The following is a 13,434-nucleotide window of genomic DNA, read 5'->3' as shown; positions in this document are numbered from 1 at the left end:
AGGGTAATTACAGGAGCGGTTGATCGTCTAACGCTCATCCGCGGAACAAATTACATCAGCGGTGATTACATAATTTCAAGCCGACGTATCGATCAGGCCGCTATGCCTATCGAACGATCTACCCTCGCGAGGCCGGTTACCGTTCCAGTGTTTATCTTCTTAAAGGGGTTTAAACGGGTGCCGCGCATTCAGCGAAAGATCTCACCGCGCGGCGTCGGTCGGTTCATCTTGATCGTCGATTCGCTCGAGGCCTCGGTAATCGACGGTCGAACGATGAAAGAGGGAGAGCGGATAGAGACGGAGACAGGATAGAGACAGTATAGAGACAGGTGAAGAGCGAGAGGGAGAGAGAAATATAGTGGTGCTTATAGCGATTAAGCCGCGTCAGCGTCAGCAACTGCAGCAGCAGCCAGCCAGCCAACCGGCAGCAATAGGCACACCGGAAAGCAGCGGGAACAACAACAGCAGCAACCAGGTTGCGGCAGTAACGTGGCTCTCGCATTGGCAGCGGCGAGATATCGATCGAACCTTCGCCTTTCACCGGCCATTGTCCAGAACGGTGCCAGCGCTGGAAATCTAACTGCCGATAATTGCCTTCGAACCCGTCAAGTCATACGCCGTAATAGCATAATAACCGGGGCTAAGCGATCAGATTAAGGGAACGACCGCCCTCCGCTGCCTGTAGCAAGGGCAAACCCTTCCAAGGGCTCGCGTTCCGACGCCGATCGCGTAGCCTTCCGTAACGATACCCCGCGACACCGCTTCCTTTCCCTCCTTTCCGATGCCCGCCGTAATTATCCTCCTTCGCCTTTTTTACCTGCCCCCTCTTTCCTTCGCGCCAGTTTTACGAGGGGAATAGATTTACCCGTCGAGGTAGGTCGTGAAATCCGAGAGGCGAGATTGAGACGTATCTCTCAAATCGAAATTAGCTACTCGCGCAACTGGAACAGTCGTCGAACCGCCGTGACTAGAATTCCGCGCGATCATCGTTCCACCGCGTGTACGCGGTAACTGGAACCTCTTCCCTGGATTGCTGTCGCGAAAACACGGGCAACGTCGAGGAGCGTGAAATTCCGCTGGAAGTAAAGCTCGGCTGCAGGGGTCGGATCTTTTTTTTTAAGATCGTATCCGAGGAAAGGTGCGGGCAACGTGATTCAGAAAACTCCCACGGGCATGAATCAATGTTACCCTTTCTCGGTGAACGGCGCCGCCCGCCGCAGCCGCCTCTACCGGTAGAGGTTTTAAGGGCGAGCAGGAAAAGCACGCGACGGCGCGGCGAGGAGGCAGAAAAGTGGCGAGTGCCGGACAATGGACGTAAATTCGTGTCCACGGATCAGCTCCACGTGGTGCCGCCCACGTTTACGAGGTAAAACTCGACCGACGACGCCTCGTAAACGCGCGTACGCCGGCACTGCAACGCGCCTTATTACATTGTGACTAAGAAAGCCAGAGAGCTCGTCGGTGCCGCGGGCGGACCGATCGTAAATATCGTTCGAGCTGTTCTACCCTGACGCCCGAAGGCGAAAACGGACATCCGCCATTGCACGGCCAAGCAGATATTAATCGTTCTTGATTCGGTCTTTGGACGGGTGGGCGAGAGAAGTCGGATAATAAGGTACCAGTTGTGTCCTATCTTCCGCGTCGATCGCCTCCTCTCTCTCTATTCTCTGATTCGCGCCTAATTTCGGGCACTCGAGGTCCCTCGAATCTCTGTCGTTTCGACCCCTCGCGAGTCCACGTCTAGCTGGAGCCGATGTTCCATTTCGATCGGTCCAGTCTCGTTTTAGACATCACACCGAACTTCGTTCGTGGATCGGACAACGTAGGGATTCTTTGGGACTTTAACCATCGTTGCGATAGATTCGATATACAAGGTGTTCCACGTGCTTCCGCTTTTACGAGTTTACTGCTCGATAATCCGATCGAGAAGGGAAGCGAGCGGACAATTAGGAACGAGTTTGCGATAATCGCGCGACGATCAATGTCGAAGTGTTCATTTGCATAGGAGATATCGCGATTACGGCGATCCCTAAACGATCTCCAACGCCCATCGTTTCGCGCGAGTCCGCGTGATGAAATTGCGCTCAATGATTCGGTCGTTAATTCCACTGATCGATTCATTTTCCGAGTTTACGGCGGACCGAGTAAAATACGACGAGGGAAGAAGGTACGACGAGGACGCGAAGCGGGTACCGCGATGTTCCGGAAGGGCCAATCATAGGCTTGGATTATAAGCCGATTTCGTGATGGTAGCTGCGTGGACAAAATGGAAACTCTCATTAAGCTTTCGATATAGCCTAGGAGCAGCTCGTGTTATTTCGATGCTCTCTAGTCGGAGGCAGAGAAATCGATGGGCCAGGCGAGATAACGCGTTAACGAAATGTTCGTAGACCCGTGACTGGGAACCGGGTTCGGATTGTGCTTCGAGGTGGCTATCTCTATCTCGGCGTTCCGAACGATCGTAAACAGAGAGCTCGCTTGTCTCTCACGTGGTATTCGAAGCGTTACGGAAAGCAGGCGTAAAAGCGAGATGTAAGATCGGCTAACTGGAAGGTATTAGGTAGATCGATGGGCGAAAGTGTCGGGACAGCGAAGTGGATCGAGCTCTCTCTTCCTCACTCTTCCTCTCTCTTCCTCTCTCTCTGTCTCTCTATCGCTGTCCCGAACGATCGCTAATTCTGTCTCGAGGCGTTTCCTCAGCCGCGATCACCGGCAAAGATCGGAACAATGTCGGTAATCCGTTAAATCTCGACTCGTTCGCGGCACGCTTCGAGCATTAAGAAACACCGCTCTCGATCAACGATCCGACGAAACCCTATCCGGCTAATGCGCAAACAATTTTCAATAAATTCCGCGCCGAGTGGCGGAGCAACGCGGATATTTCAGGCCGAAGGAGATATCTCGGCGGTGATACGCGGAAAAATCGGCGGAGAGCCGCGTGGAGCAAATAGAAGTCGGAGTTAGCCTGGAAGAGCGACGCGCGCGTCGATTTTATATACCGCGGCATACGGGAGGATGGTTCGATTTCCTGTTTTCCATGGCGTTTACGCGGCGGGGGAAAAAAGGGAAAATTCCATGGACGAGAAAGGCGTGCGTGGAAATCGAGAAAGGCGAGAGGCCGCGTCAGCAGCGAGGAATTCTTTATCGAAGATTCCCATGCTCCGCGGATATCGGAGTCGTTCCTGGAAACAGGAAGCCCAGATTTGCATTGTCCGCAGACGGACATTACAATATGTTTAACCAGTCGTAAATGTCGGCTGTTTCCAGCGTCGATGGGACGTGATCGGAAAGATTCGATCGTATGATAATGATTTCGCGTGTCGATCATTCGTTCCCTCTATGTCCGTCTCTGTCCGTCCGTCTATCCGGCTGTCCGTCCGTGTGTCTCTCGGTGAAACGGCCGACGAAACGACCGACGGAACGACCGGTAGAACGGTCGGTAGGACGGCCGGATACAGCGGAGGTCTAACCCGCGCGATACATCTGCGGGGCTCCGCTAGCGCGAGCTTCCTTCGCTGTCTGACAGACAGCTGACGCACGCTCCTATCGGCCGATTCTTGCGCGTTTAACATACGCTGCTCGTAATACCGTGACTGTCATCGCGTCTGCCGTACATCATGGCGTAGGTCGCGGCAAGAAAGCCCACGAGCACTCGTAAATTTTACGGCCGAGCACACGTCCAGCTTCGTCGCGGAGGATGTCGCGGAGACGCCGAGCCTGTTTCGCGCGTCGCGATTTTACGCGCGCAACAATGGTCGCCCGAGCAGCTCGCGGACACGCGGCGTTAATAGCCGGGTCCAGCGATTTTACGGAACGAGGGATAGTCTCGCTAGGTTACTCGCCCCGTCGTAAACTTTACGGTACCTGGAATCGTGGACGGATGCTGCTTCGTATTCTCTGGACGCTGTGATACGGTTAATGGTCCCTTGGAACCTCCGCCCATCGCGTCGGGTGGAAATATTATTTCGTCAGGAACGTTGGATTATCGGTTAGATAAGGAGAATTCGATGACGAGAGACAGGAACGTGGAAACGGCACAGCTTCGCGGAAATTTTCCTCGTTTCCGCTGTAACTTGGGAGAGAACGACGAGCGAACAACGGTAGACGACTTTTCTTCGATTTTCTAGTAACTTTTGATCACCGATCTGAACCGGTCGAGGAGCGTTTAACGGTCCGAGCTTCTCTTTCCATCCTCTTCTATTTTTCTTTTTATTTTATTTTCTTCGCGGCCTGTCGAACGATTTTCACTCGAGGCAACTGTAACGGAGGAGACGTAAATCCAGTCGGAAAGAGGAAATCGCGATTCACCGATGAGAGACTGGTCCCAGTTCAAGGTTTTCTGTCTCCTCCTTTATCTCTCTCTCTCTCTCTCTCTCTCTCTGGCTCGCAGCTCTGTCGTCTGGTTTTAATCTTCTCGCAAAGAACGCTGGTTTCCAACGAATTCTTCGTGTATCTCCGTTCCAATAAGAAGTAAATCGGCGGGCATCCATTTTCTTTGAGGATCGCGGCGATCGTGGCCACGGAATGCCTTCGCGATGGTATTCCCCGCGCGAGCGGACCTCCGAGCTGGCGCACGGTGTGGCTAATTCTCGGCGAGGCAACAAAAATACCCGGGATCTTGCGATCGCGATGCAGGAAGACGATAATCTGCCCATCTGGACGGAGCACCGCGTCGTATTGTGCTCTTGAACTCGCGGCATCTCGGGCATCGTTCGCTACAGAGCCCGGCCTTCTGTTCTCCGCTCTTATCGCTTCGTTGCACTCGTCGAGTTTCTCGCGATTTTTATTAGCATCGCGCGGAGGTGGAAGAAATTAATACGAGCCAGCCGGGTGAAAGGCTCGCGAGGCTCGCGCGCGATTTCAGCTCGCGTTTCGCGAGGGAAATTACTGAAACAAAGCGCGAGTCGAAGACGCTCCGTCGTTATCCCGATTCCGCGATAACTCTTGGTCGACTGACAGCGTAAGAATACTCGACCGTGAGTACTCGATACCGCGATCAAAGAAACCGAACCGGACCACGCTGCTTTACGGTGGAACCTCTAGTTTCCTGGAACCTCTGCTCTCGTAGTTCGGAATACGAAGTACCAAACGGTATCCGATGGAGCGACAAACGCGCGGAGACGGAAGAACAATCGCGTCCCGTGCTTCCCAGCCGCGAGTTTCTTTCCTGGATAGTCTGGCAGGATTCGCGAAAGGTATGGAAGAAGTGGATTCTATATCGCGTTGCAGCGGTTGCACCGCGGCGAGCGGGGTCCGGACAGTCGGAGGCCACAGGTAGAGAAGGTAGGAGATGGCAGAGGTAGGCCGACCGTTGCCGGCCAGCAACCGCGGGACGAGGAAGAAGCGCAGACCGAGGGGACAGAGAGGTAGCACTGATAATTAATAACCCACTTCTTCGGCGAGGTTGCTCGGCCTTTGTGCTCGGACTCGTTCGCGAACCCGGTTCTACGGCCGAGCGTGCCGGGCATACCACCGGCTCTAACCTTAACTTACACGCTGCACGGGGGCACCGGCGGCCCGGATGACGATTCATTAGCCGAGCAAAACACTAATTGGTTCGCTTCCCCGAAGCTGCACGGTCCGCAAGAAACCAATGGCAACTTTTCGGCCCCTGCCACTTCGTGACCCAGTGAAACCACGCTGGAGGACGGTGGTCCGTGGTGAACGGCCAAGTATATCGTTCCTCTTTTAATCGCTTTGGCCCTGGCCCCAGGATAATGAATTTTAAGACGCGAAACGCGGGATTCGCGTTCGACCGCGTGGGAATGGCTCGGATACCGATTTCTTTTTTCCCCACTCGGATAATCGAGTTTCGCGGGTGGTTCCACAATGGTCCAGCAGCGTTCTCACCGGTAATCTCTTTATCAGAGGTTCGCGATACAATCGAGGAGGGGAAAATCGATCTTCCATTTTGCATTATTCGAGAAACCCTTCGGAATCGGATCACGCGAGATAGGATCTCGGGTAACCGTTAAAATTACGGAAGATCGAGGAAGAATCGTGCACAAGAAGATGAAATACCAGACGGTGGAATCGGTTCCTGGAAATGCATGAATCGTAGAAATGACGGGTATGAAAACGAGGAGAACCGTTTCCCTCGAGGACACGGTATCGCGACACCGATGCGATCCGTGCGCGAGCTCGAGGAACTGGAATCGGTAAGAGGAAACCGCAGCGATCGGTGGATTAAAACGGACAGAAGCGCAGATGCGTGGTCAGCGAGCGTTGGAGGCAAGGACCGAGCAGTCGCCACTTTAATTCCCGAAAGTTTATCGCTCGCGAGTGCAATAAAACCCCGATAAAAATGGCGCATCTGGTATTTAACGAGGGTCCGTCCCCGCGTGCGCCGGAACGGAAAGCAGAAAACCAGCGGCGTAGGAACCGAAAAGCAAGAGCCGAAGAGAAAAGGAGAAAAGGGAGAAAAGGAAAGTCCCTCTTTGTAAATTGAATGCAAGCGGAACCGGCCCTCCAGGCCACGTCGGACAGTTTCGGCCGCAGAATCGGCACGCACGCGTGTCCGCACGGTAGCCGATTGCATCTTCGGGATCTCCTCCCTTCTCCTTCCTTCCTCTCCTTCCTCTTCTTCTGCTTCTTCCTCTTCTGCCGTTCTTCGGGATCTCCTCCCTTCTCCTTCCTTCCTCTCCTTCCTCTTCTTCTGCTTCTTCCTCTTCTTCTGCTTCTTCCTCTTCTGCCGTTTCTTCTTCTTCTTCTTCTTCTTCTTCTTCTTCTTCTTCTTCTTCTTCTGCTGGTCCGTGAACAGTGGTCGGGTGATGAACGCGGCAGACTGTGCGGCTCGGAGAACGGGTAGGAACGGGTAGGAACGGGGAGGAAGGACGCGGTAGAGAGGGATGAAGGAGGAACGATGCGGTGCGGAGAGAAGAAGCGCGCGCGGAGGCAGTGGTGGCGGCCGGCGGTCTCCGAAGACCGCCCACTAAATCACCGGACCGAATTCCATTTGGCTTTCGGCCTCCTCTCCGCAGAGTCAACAACGTATTTACCCGTCGATTTGCCTCTTTTGCGGTTAGGCCCCCGCGGTCCGTGGCCTGGCTCCCTCTCTTCGTCATCCTCTGCTGCCCCTCGCTGGGCCTTCTCTCTTTGCCTCTCCCTAATTCTTCTTCCCTTTCCTTCCTTTTTTCTTTCTCCACTCTCCTTCGTCCTTTTCCCTTTTTTTTCTCTCTTAGTCCTACTTGCCCTATCTTTTTGTTCGGCGGACCCGTTCCGGTCACCGCATGAGGCCGGCGTGCTGCACGTTCCACGGATGTCTCCAGCTTCGGATTATGAATATCGATAATAGCAGCGGCCCGAAGAAAGGCCGACCCTCCAATGTAAATATCTCCGCAACCTTTCGAGCCCTCGCCACCCGCGCTTTCTTCTCCTCTTTCTCTCCGCAACACGCGCGTCTTTCGTCGTCTCCTTCCGACGTCTGCGATCGCCTCGTCTCGCCACGTTCCGCTTCGTCCTCGCAGCTTTTCCTCCGTCCGATTCCTCTTCCCTTCTCGCTAACCAGCGCGGCCACTCTCCGACCTATGCGCGCCGCGCTACCGGCTGCGCAGCGATCCGCTCCGGCGATTCCGCGCTGCCGCGGATCCACGGTCCGCCTCGTTTCCGTCCTTCCTCGCCGTCCACGCGTCTGCGTTCCACGCCGATTCGATCGTCCTGCCGCGCACGACGTACAAAACACTTTCCTCGTCGCGCGGCATTCTTTTCCGATTTTATTACGCTCGAAACGTTAATTCGCGGTGGGGAGAGAGCGGCGAGGATCTCGATCGCGATAACCCGGCGGACGCGCGATATTTTCTCGCGCGGAAAGCGGCGTATACGCGGGCCATAAACTTCCGAAAAATGCCGTGGCATCCAAAATTGGTCGTAACGGGAGATCGTCGAGGCGCTCGGTCCGCGGAGTTACGCATAATATCCCGCGCAATATCCATACGCGGATCTTCCCCCGGGCCTATCCCCTATATCGTTGCGTTACGCGGAGATATTTTTACGCGCCTTCAGCCTGGCAATATTTCCAGCCGTTAACCAGTCGCCGCGCCCGCGCGGAGAAACAATGATACGCGCGAGTCCGAGGACCGCAGACTTCGCCCTGGTTTCACCCCCGACGTAACGTCTTCCCGCTAGCGCGTCTTAATAATCTTATAATACCGGGAAACAGGGAAGATCGGCGGGGTTTTCGCCCTGCTCGCGGAAGTCGGGATCCCGCCGGCAGCTTCGGGGGCCATCTGCTTCGCAGGCCTGCGTGGCGTTTATTTTACGAGCCTCCACTCGAGGCGGGCCGTCAAACCCACGTAATATCGGCTAATCCCACCTACAGGGGACTAAGGGGAAGCAAAGTTACCCTGGCGAGGAGCAGGACGAAGGTGAGACCGGGACGAAGGGTCGGGCGAGGAAGTTGGCGGCGAAAGAGGGAGCTCGGGGTGTTTGATATGCACGGCAGGGCCGGTCCTCCGCGGTCTTAAGCCCGCAATTCCCGCCAGAAATATGCCGGTCGCCTCTCTTAAAGCTGTCCTTAACGCTCCGGCTACGGCGAAATTAACACTCGCGTCGATGTCGACCCCCTTGTTTCGCACCGATCGCGACGAAAATTTCGGTCTGGCGTTGCGGTTTCGAACGGCGCTCGTTGTCGCCGAGTCTCCTTCGAAACCGCTGATATCGGCGATAAATCGCGCGAGGAACGACCGCGCTGGATGCCAGGGGTGGACGATAAAGGGTGGCTTATGAATGTCGCCGCGGGTCGTGCGGGATCTCGCGGTGAAGCATTGCCCCGAGGATATTGCTCGCTTTCGTTTCTTCCGACGGTGCTACCCTGTCTCCCTGAATCACGCAAGAAACCATCTCTACCCTTATCGTTTCTCTTCCCGCGTCTTCGACCTTCGCTGCCCTCTCGTCCACCTTAGCCTCTCGAACGTCGCGACGATCGTTTCGAGCGGAGAAAGAGAGAGATACGCGGATTCTTTGTTCCCCGAAGGACCGAAAGAAGAGGGGAAATAGTTCAACGACCACGAACGTCTAAAATCCTTGCTCCCACGGACCAAACGGCCCGACCGGTAATTACTCGTCGGCGTGGACGAGCGTGTTTAGGGCATCTCTTCCGACTTTTCGAGGGATTTAATTAAAGAAAGCTCGGTCGTTAACGAACGCGCAGCCATTCGCTATTAAAACCGTCGACGAGACCGTTAACTTCTCCCTTGCTTGGCTGCGCGAGGCGACCCCGCGCGCGTCGGCTGCCAAACGGAACCGCTTCCTTCGACGTCTAATTATTTCGACGCCCGTGTCACGACGCCGATAAGCGGTTCACCAGTGTTTAGACGCGTTCCCTGTGTACCGATTCCCCGACGACGAGTATAGGATCACCCCGATTCTTTGTTCGCTACGTTCGCGTGCAGATGTGGCTCGTGCAGCCGGTGCGCGACACACGCGGAACTCATAAAGCCGATGAGACGTCAGGCCGCCCCGGGGACTCCCGATGGAATTTTAATGAGCGGCGTTTCGTCGCCGCTGTCGGATTCCCGGAGTGACGCGTTAATGCCTTCCAAATGTACGTTGCCCATCTTTTTCCTACGCCCCCAAGGCCGCTTCTCCGCGATTCCGTTCCGTGAAACCGCTTTCCGTGGGCGTGGACGGCGTTCGAGGAGGGCCCTGCCGTGTTCCGGTCCAGCCGAACCGGCTGCGGAAGGTACAGGTACGCGGAGAGCTCTTTGAGCCACGTGCACGCTCGCAGGTATGCCGTAAAAGGAAGTTTGCCGGTGGTAACGTTTCCTGGTGTTGCGAAACTCGCGTAGAATTCAGCGAGTTACGAAAACGTACAATCGAATGTCGGAAAGGGGTATTTCCGCGGTGATGTACGCGTTCTTTGAAGCTCGACGAGCCAGCGGTTCACGCTGGATCTACGCGGAGAAAAAACCGCAGAGTCTACGCTCCGTTTGTCTTTCGTTTAAACGAAGAATACGCGGTATCGGATGTACCCGGGATTTCGAGGGAACGCGGTTCTTGTTCGCGATCGAAAAGAAAAGGGGGAACGGGAACCGTTCCGCCGTTTGCGCGGAATCGCGGGGTTCCTTTCGCGGAATCGAAAAAGAAGCAACAACCGGATGCGTTAAACGGGGACAATGGGAACGATTTAACGATGGAAAAGGGCAGGTCGTTGCACTAATTATCAGGATTACCGTGGCTGCAGCCCCGCGGCCGAATGAAACGGCGATAGCTGGCTGCTCGATTCCCGATCGATCGTGCCGCATCCGTTGATAACGAGCGAAAAGCCGTGGCCCATTTTCGTCCCGCGCCTCGGTTCTCTCGCTAGTCATTAGAAGCGAAATATTTGTAATTACTCGCCGTGGGGAACACTGGGCCCACGAAGCCGGAAACGAATGATGAACCCGAGGGATAAATAGGTCGTGCCAGGAAACGGGGCACGAGGTGGAGGATCGTCGCGCGAATAGTTTTCGACTGTTGGCGTAAAATACCGAGGAATGTCGCCTCGCTCTATTTCGTGCCCTAAACGAGACACGCGGCGGCGGAATTGGACCGTGCGCGTGTACGATTATCCCTGGTCGGTCTGGTACAAAAGCGGGCTTTGACGAGAGGATTAATTCTCGTTCAGGAAGCTCCAACCTCCTCGTTAAGAGGGCCAAGGCGGAAAAATAATCGGCACCGGAAAGGGAGGCGTGGTCCTGGAAGACGGTCTGGTAGACGCTCGTGATCTCTCGTGGTCTGGCCGCGGCGTTGCGTAGGGGTATGAAAAGGGAGAGAACCGCGCCGCTCGGTCGTCTCTCGCTCGGGACATCTGCCGGGGAATAAATTTCCCTAGCGCGTGCGGGGGCGAACGGAGAGAAAGAAGATTTCGCGACAGGGATCGAGGATTAAGCGGCTCGACCGGAACTTTGGCCGGAGATTCGTCTCGCGAGGAAGTTTTAATATCTGCTTTCCGACCTCGGATACCGTCCCGCGCGCGTCGTTAACGCGTAATTAATTCGCGCTGTGCCCCCTCGCTGCGTATTCGATGCCGTGGGCCGATACGAGGGAAAACGCGCGCTTATCTTTTCCCTGGACCTATCCACGGACGGATCGGAGACGATAGACAGCTTCCTTCGAGGCTCGAGTCCCCCGTGCTCGTAAACTTTGCCCGTGATCGTAAAGAGTATCGTGGAATACCGTGCAATGATTTACGCATCCGGTGATAGATCGACGCGATCGACGAGAGTACCTCGACCCGGGGAAGAGCCTCGTGACTAAGGGCTCGTAGGGCCGCGCGCGGAATCCGATAAAGCAAACACACCGGACGACACCTACGTCTGTCGTTGGCCGAAAAAGTATCTAATAGGTTGGAAGGGAGGACCGAAGGACCGGCGCGAGTACTCGCTGTACCGGAGGAGAAGGAACATGCTCGAGCAGAGGTGTACGGGACGTATTCGAGGAAATCGGTTGGCCCGACGCGACGACGCGAAGGGTTAATCTTTGGGTCTGAGCAACCGGGCCGATAAGCATCCCGCTGCGGCCGATTCGAGTCGCCTCCGCGAAGGGAAACGGACCGAACGCCGAACTAATACGCGCGACAGAGACGGCGCTTACGAGGCTCGGAATACGCGGACCGAGCACATTTGTCACCGCGCGGAGACGTTGCGGCGAGCTGATATAAATAGGCGCACCGGTGACAAACGACCGGTTCTTACGAGAAAATAAGCAAACACGCCAGCAGCCACGGTGGATTGGGTGTTGTAGGTGTCCCCATCGACGCGGGTCACCGTCTTCTCCCATCGTGGCTGGCGTCGTGGGACAGGGCCGCGCTTTACTCCCGATGGTGGAACGGGACCGATCTCGTCCTTGCTCGGCTGCCACTCGGAAAGGACTCGGTTGGCTAGGGTATTTTTATCGGTCGCGATGTGACGAGCGGAGGAACGAGTTAGGAGAGCGGAGAGCCGCCACGGCGAGATATATCTGTACGGACGCGTCTATATTTACGTGGCAAGCGATCGAGACGAGAGTCAGCGACGCGCATCATCGCTCGATGAAAAATCCCGTGTTTCCTGATGAAAGACGATATTTATGCGCGCTCCGGACGGCGACGACGACGGCGACGAAGACGCTTGCACGGAGACCAGAGCGCGATCCTGTTACGCCAGGCTTCTTTGCTTCGATTCGTATGGGAATTTCGAGCTTGCGCTCGAAGACGAAGACGAATACGGGAAGACGTGTACGAATCTCCGAGACACTTTGGGATCGTATCTCGATCGCGTAATTCGTCTCCGGTAGCTAATAAGCTGGATGAATATCTTTTCGCGAACTCGTCGCGTTTCGTTTCGTCTTCGATTAAAGCTCGACCAGGAAAATGGGAGAGATTAGAGTAGATACGAGTTTAAATCCCCGTCATAGATTCTCGTTCCGCGACGAGCGACGATGCACCGTCAGAGGCGGAGTGCGTGACTACAAATTTGCATGGTTCGGAAGAGAGTGGAATTTCCGCCAAGCACTTTGTCAAGCCGGACGTAGGAACGTTCTCTATCGTAGATTATCGGGGCAACGAGGTGTCCGCGTGGTGGATGCAAATGGCGGGCATCGGTGTCGATTCGATTCGCCGAACGAGCCAGCCATCGGGAAGGGCTTTTATGCCGTTTGGAATGCAACCAATTCCACGGTCAAACGAAGACGAAGAGGGGAACGGCCACGGTGCAAACGAAGCCGGCGAAATTTAATTCCGGCGTCGCCGGTTCGCCGCGCCATTGTTGAATCGCTGCCAGCGCGTAGATCAGGGAAATGTGACGTTCGCTCGCCTCGCCGTGACCTACATGCATTCCGACTTTATTGAGGCATTTCTCTCGGGCCTTGTCGTTGGAAAATTCCCCGCTCGTTTTTCCAACTCGGCCACGCGACCTCCTCCTCCTCCTGCTCCTCTTCCTCGTGGACGTCGACGACGTCGCGGACGTCGCGTGGCCGCTCGCGAGACCGGGCAGCAGGAAGAAGAGGTGGAGCAGAGCGGAAAAAGGTCGATGCACCGCGCGATCTCTCGGATCGTCGAGGCTGTCCCAGCGGCTCGTTTTCGTGCGCTCGAATTATTTCACCGGAGCCTCGTGTACGTCATAAAGAGAGACATAGTGCGCGGGAGTTACGGGGAAACGGGGCTGGCGTGGTGTTCGTTTTCGAACTCGGGATCGAGGGATCGAAACGAGGGAACACGGTTAGCCGGCGAAACGAGTATACGCGACTTCCATGGCTGATTGCGCTGACGAGGATTTATTTTAGCTTCTACGCGACGACCAAGGGAAAGCGAACGAGTGGCGCAGTTTGTCGCCGAGACCGACTCTGATTTCCAAGTATAAGAACCTCGACGTATCGACGCCTCGCGTATTTCCCGTTGCGATACGCGGTGTAACGTACATCGACGTTGGATCGATGGATCGCGGTCGGTGGCGAGCGTTATCTAATAACGGATCGCGT

General features: G+C 55.4%; 1 pseudogene; it reads left to right on the top strand.

Annotated features, from left to right (window-relative positions):
• The first annotated feature begins 1,308 nt into the window (after positions 1–1,308).
• Positions 1,309–5,692, top strand: LOC108555178 (uncharacterized; annotated as a pseudogene).
• Positions 5,693–13,434: the final 7,742 nt, after the last annotated feature.

Source organism: Eufriesea mexicana, unplaced genomic scaffold, assembly GCF_001483705.2.
Source record: "Eufriesea mexicana isolate 0111107269 unplaced genomic scaffold, ASM148370v2 scaffold143, whole genome shotgun sequence".
Lineage (NCBI taxonomy): Eukaryota > Metazoa > Arthropoda > Insecta > Hymenoptera > Apidae > Eufriesea > Eufriesea mexicana.
Note: the sequence above shows the minus strand (reverse complement) of the source record. Positions and strands in the feature narration are given on the sequence as shown.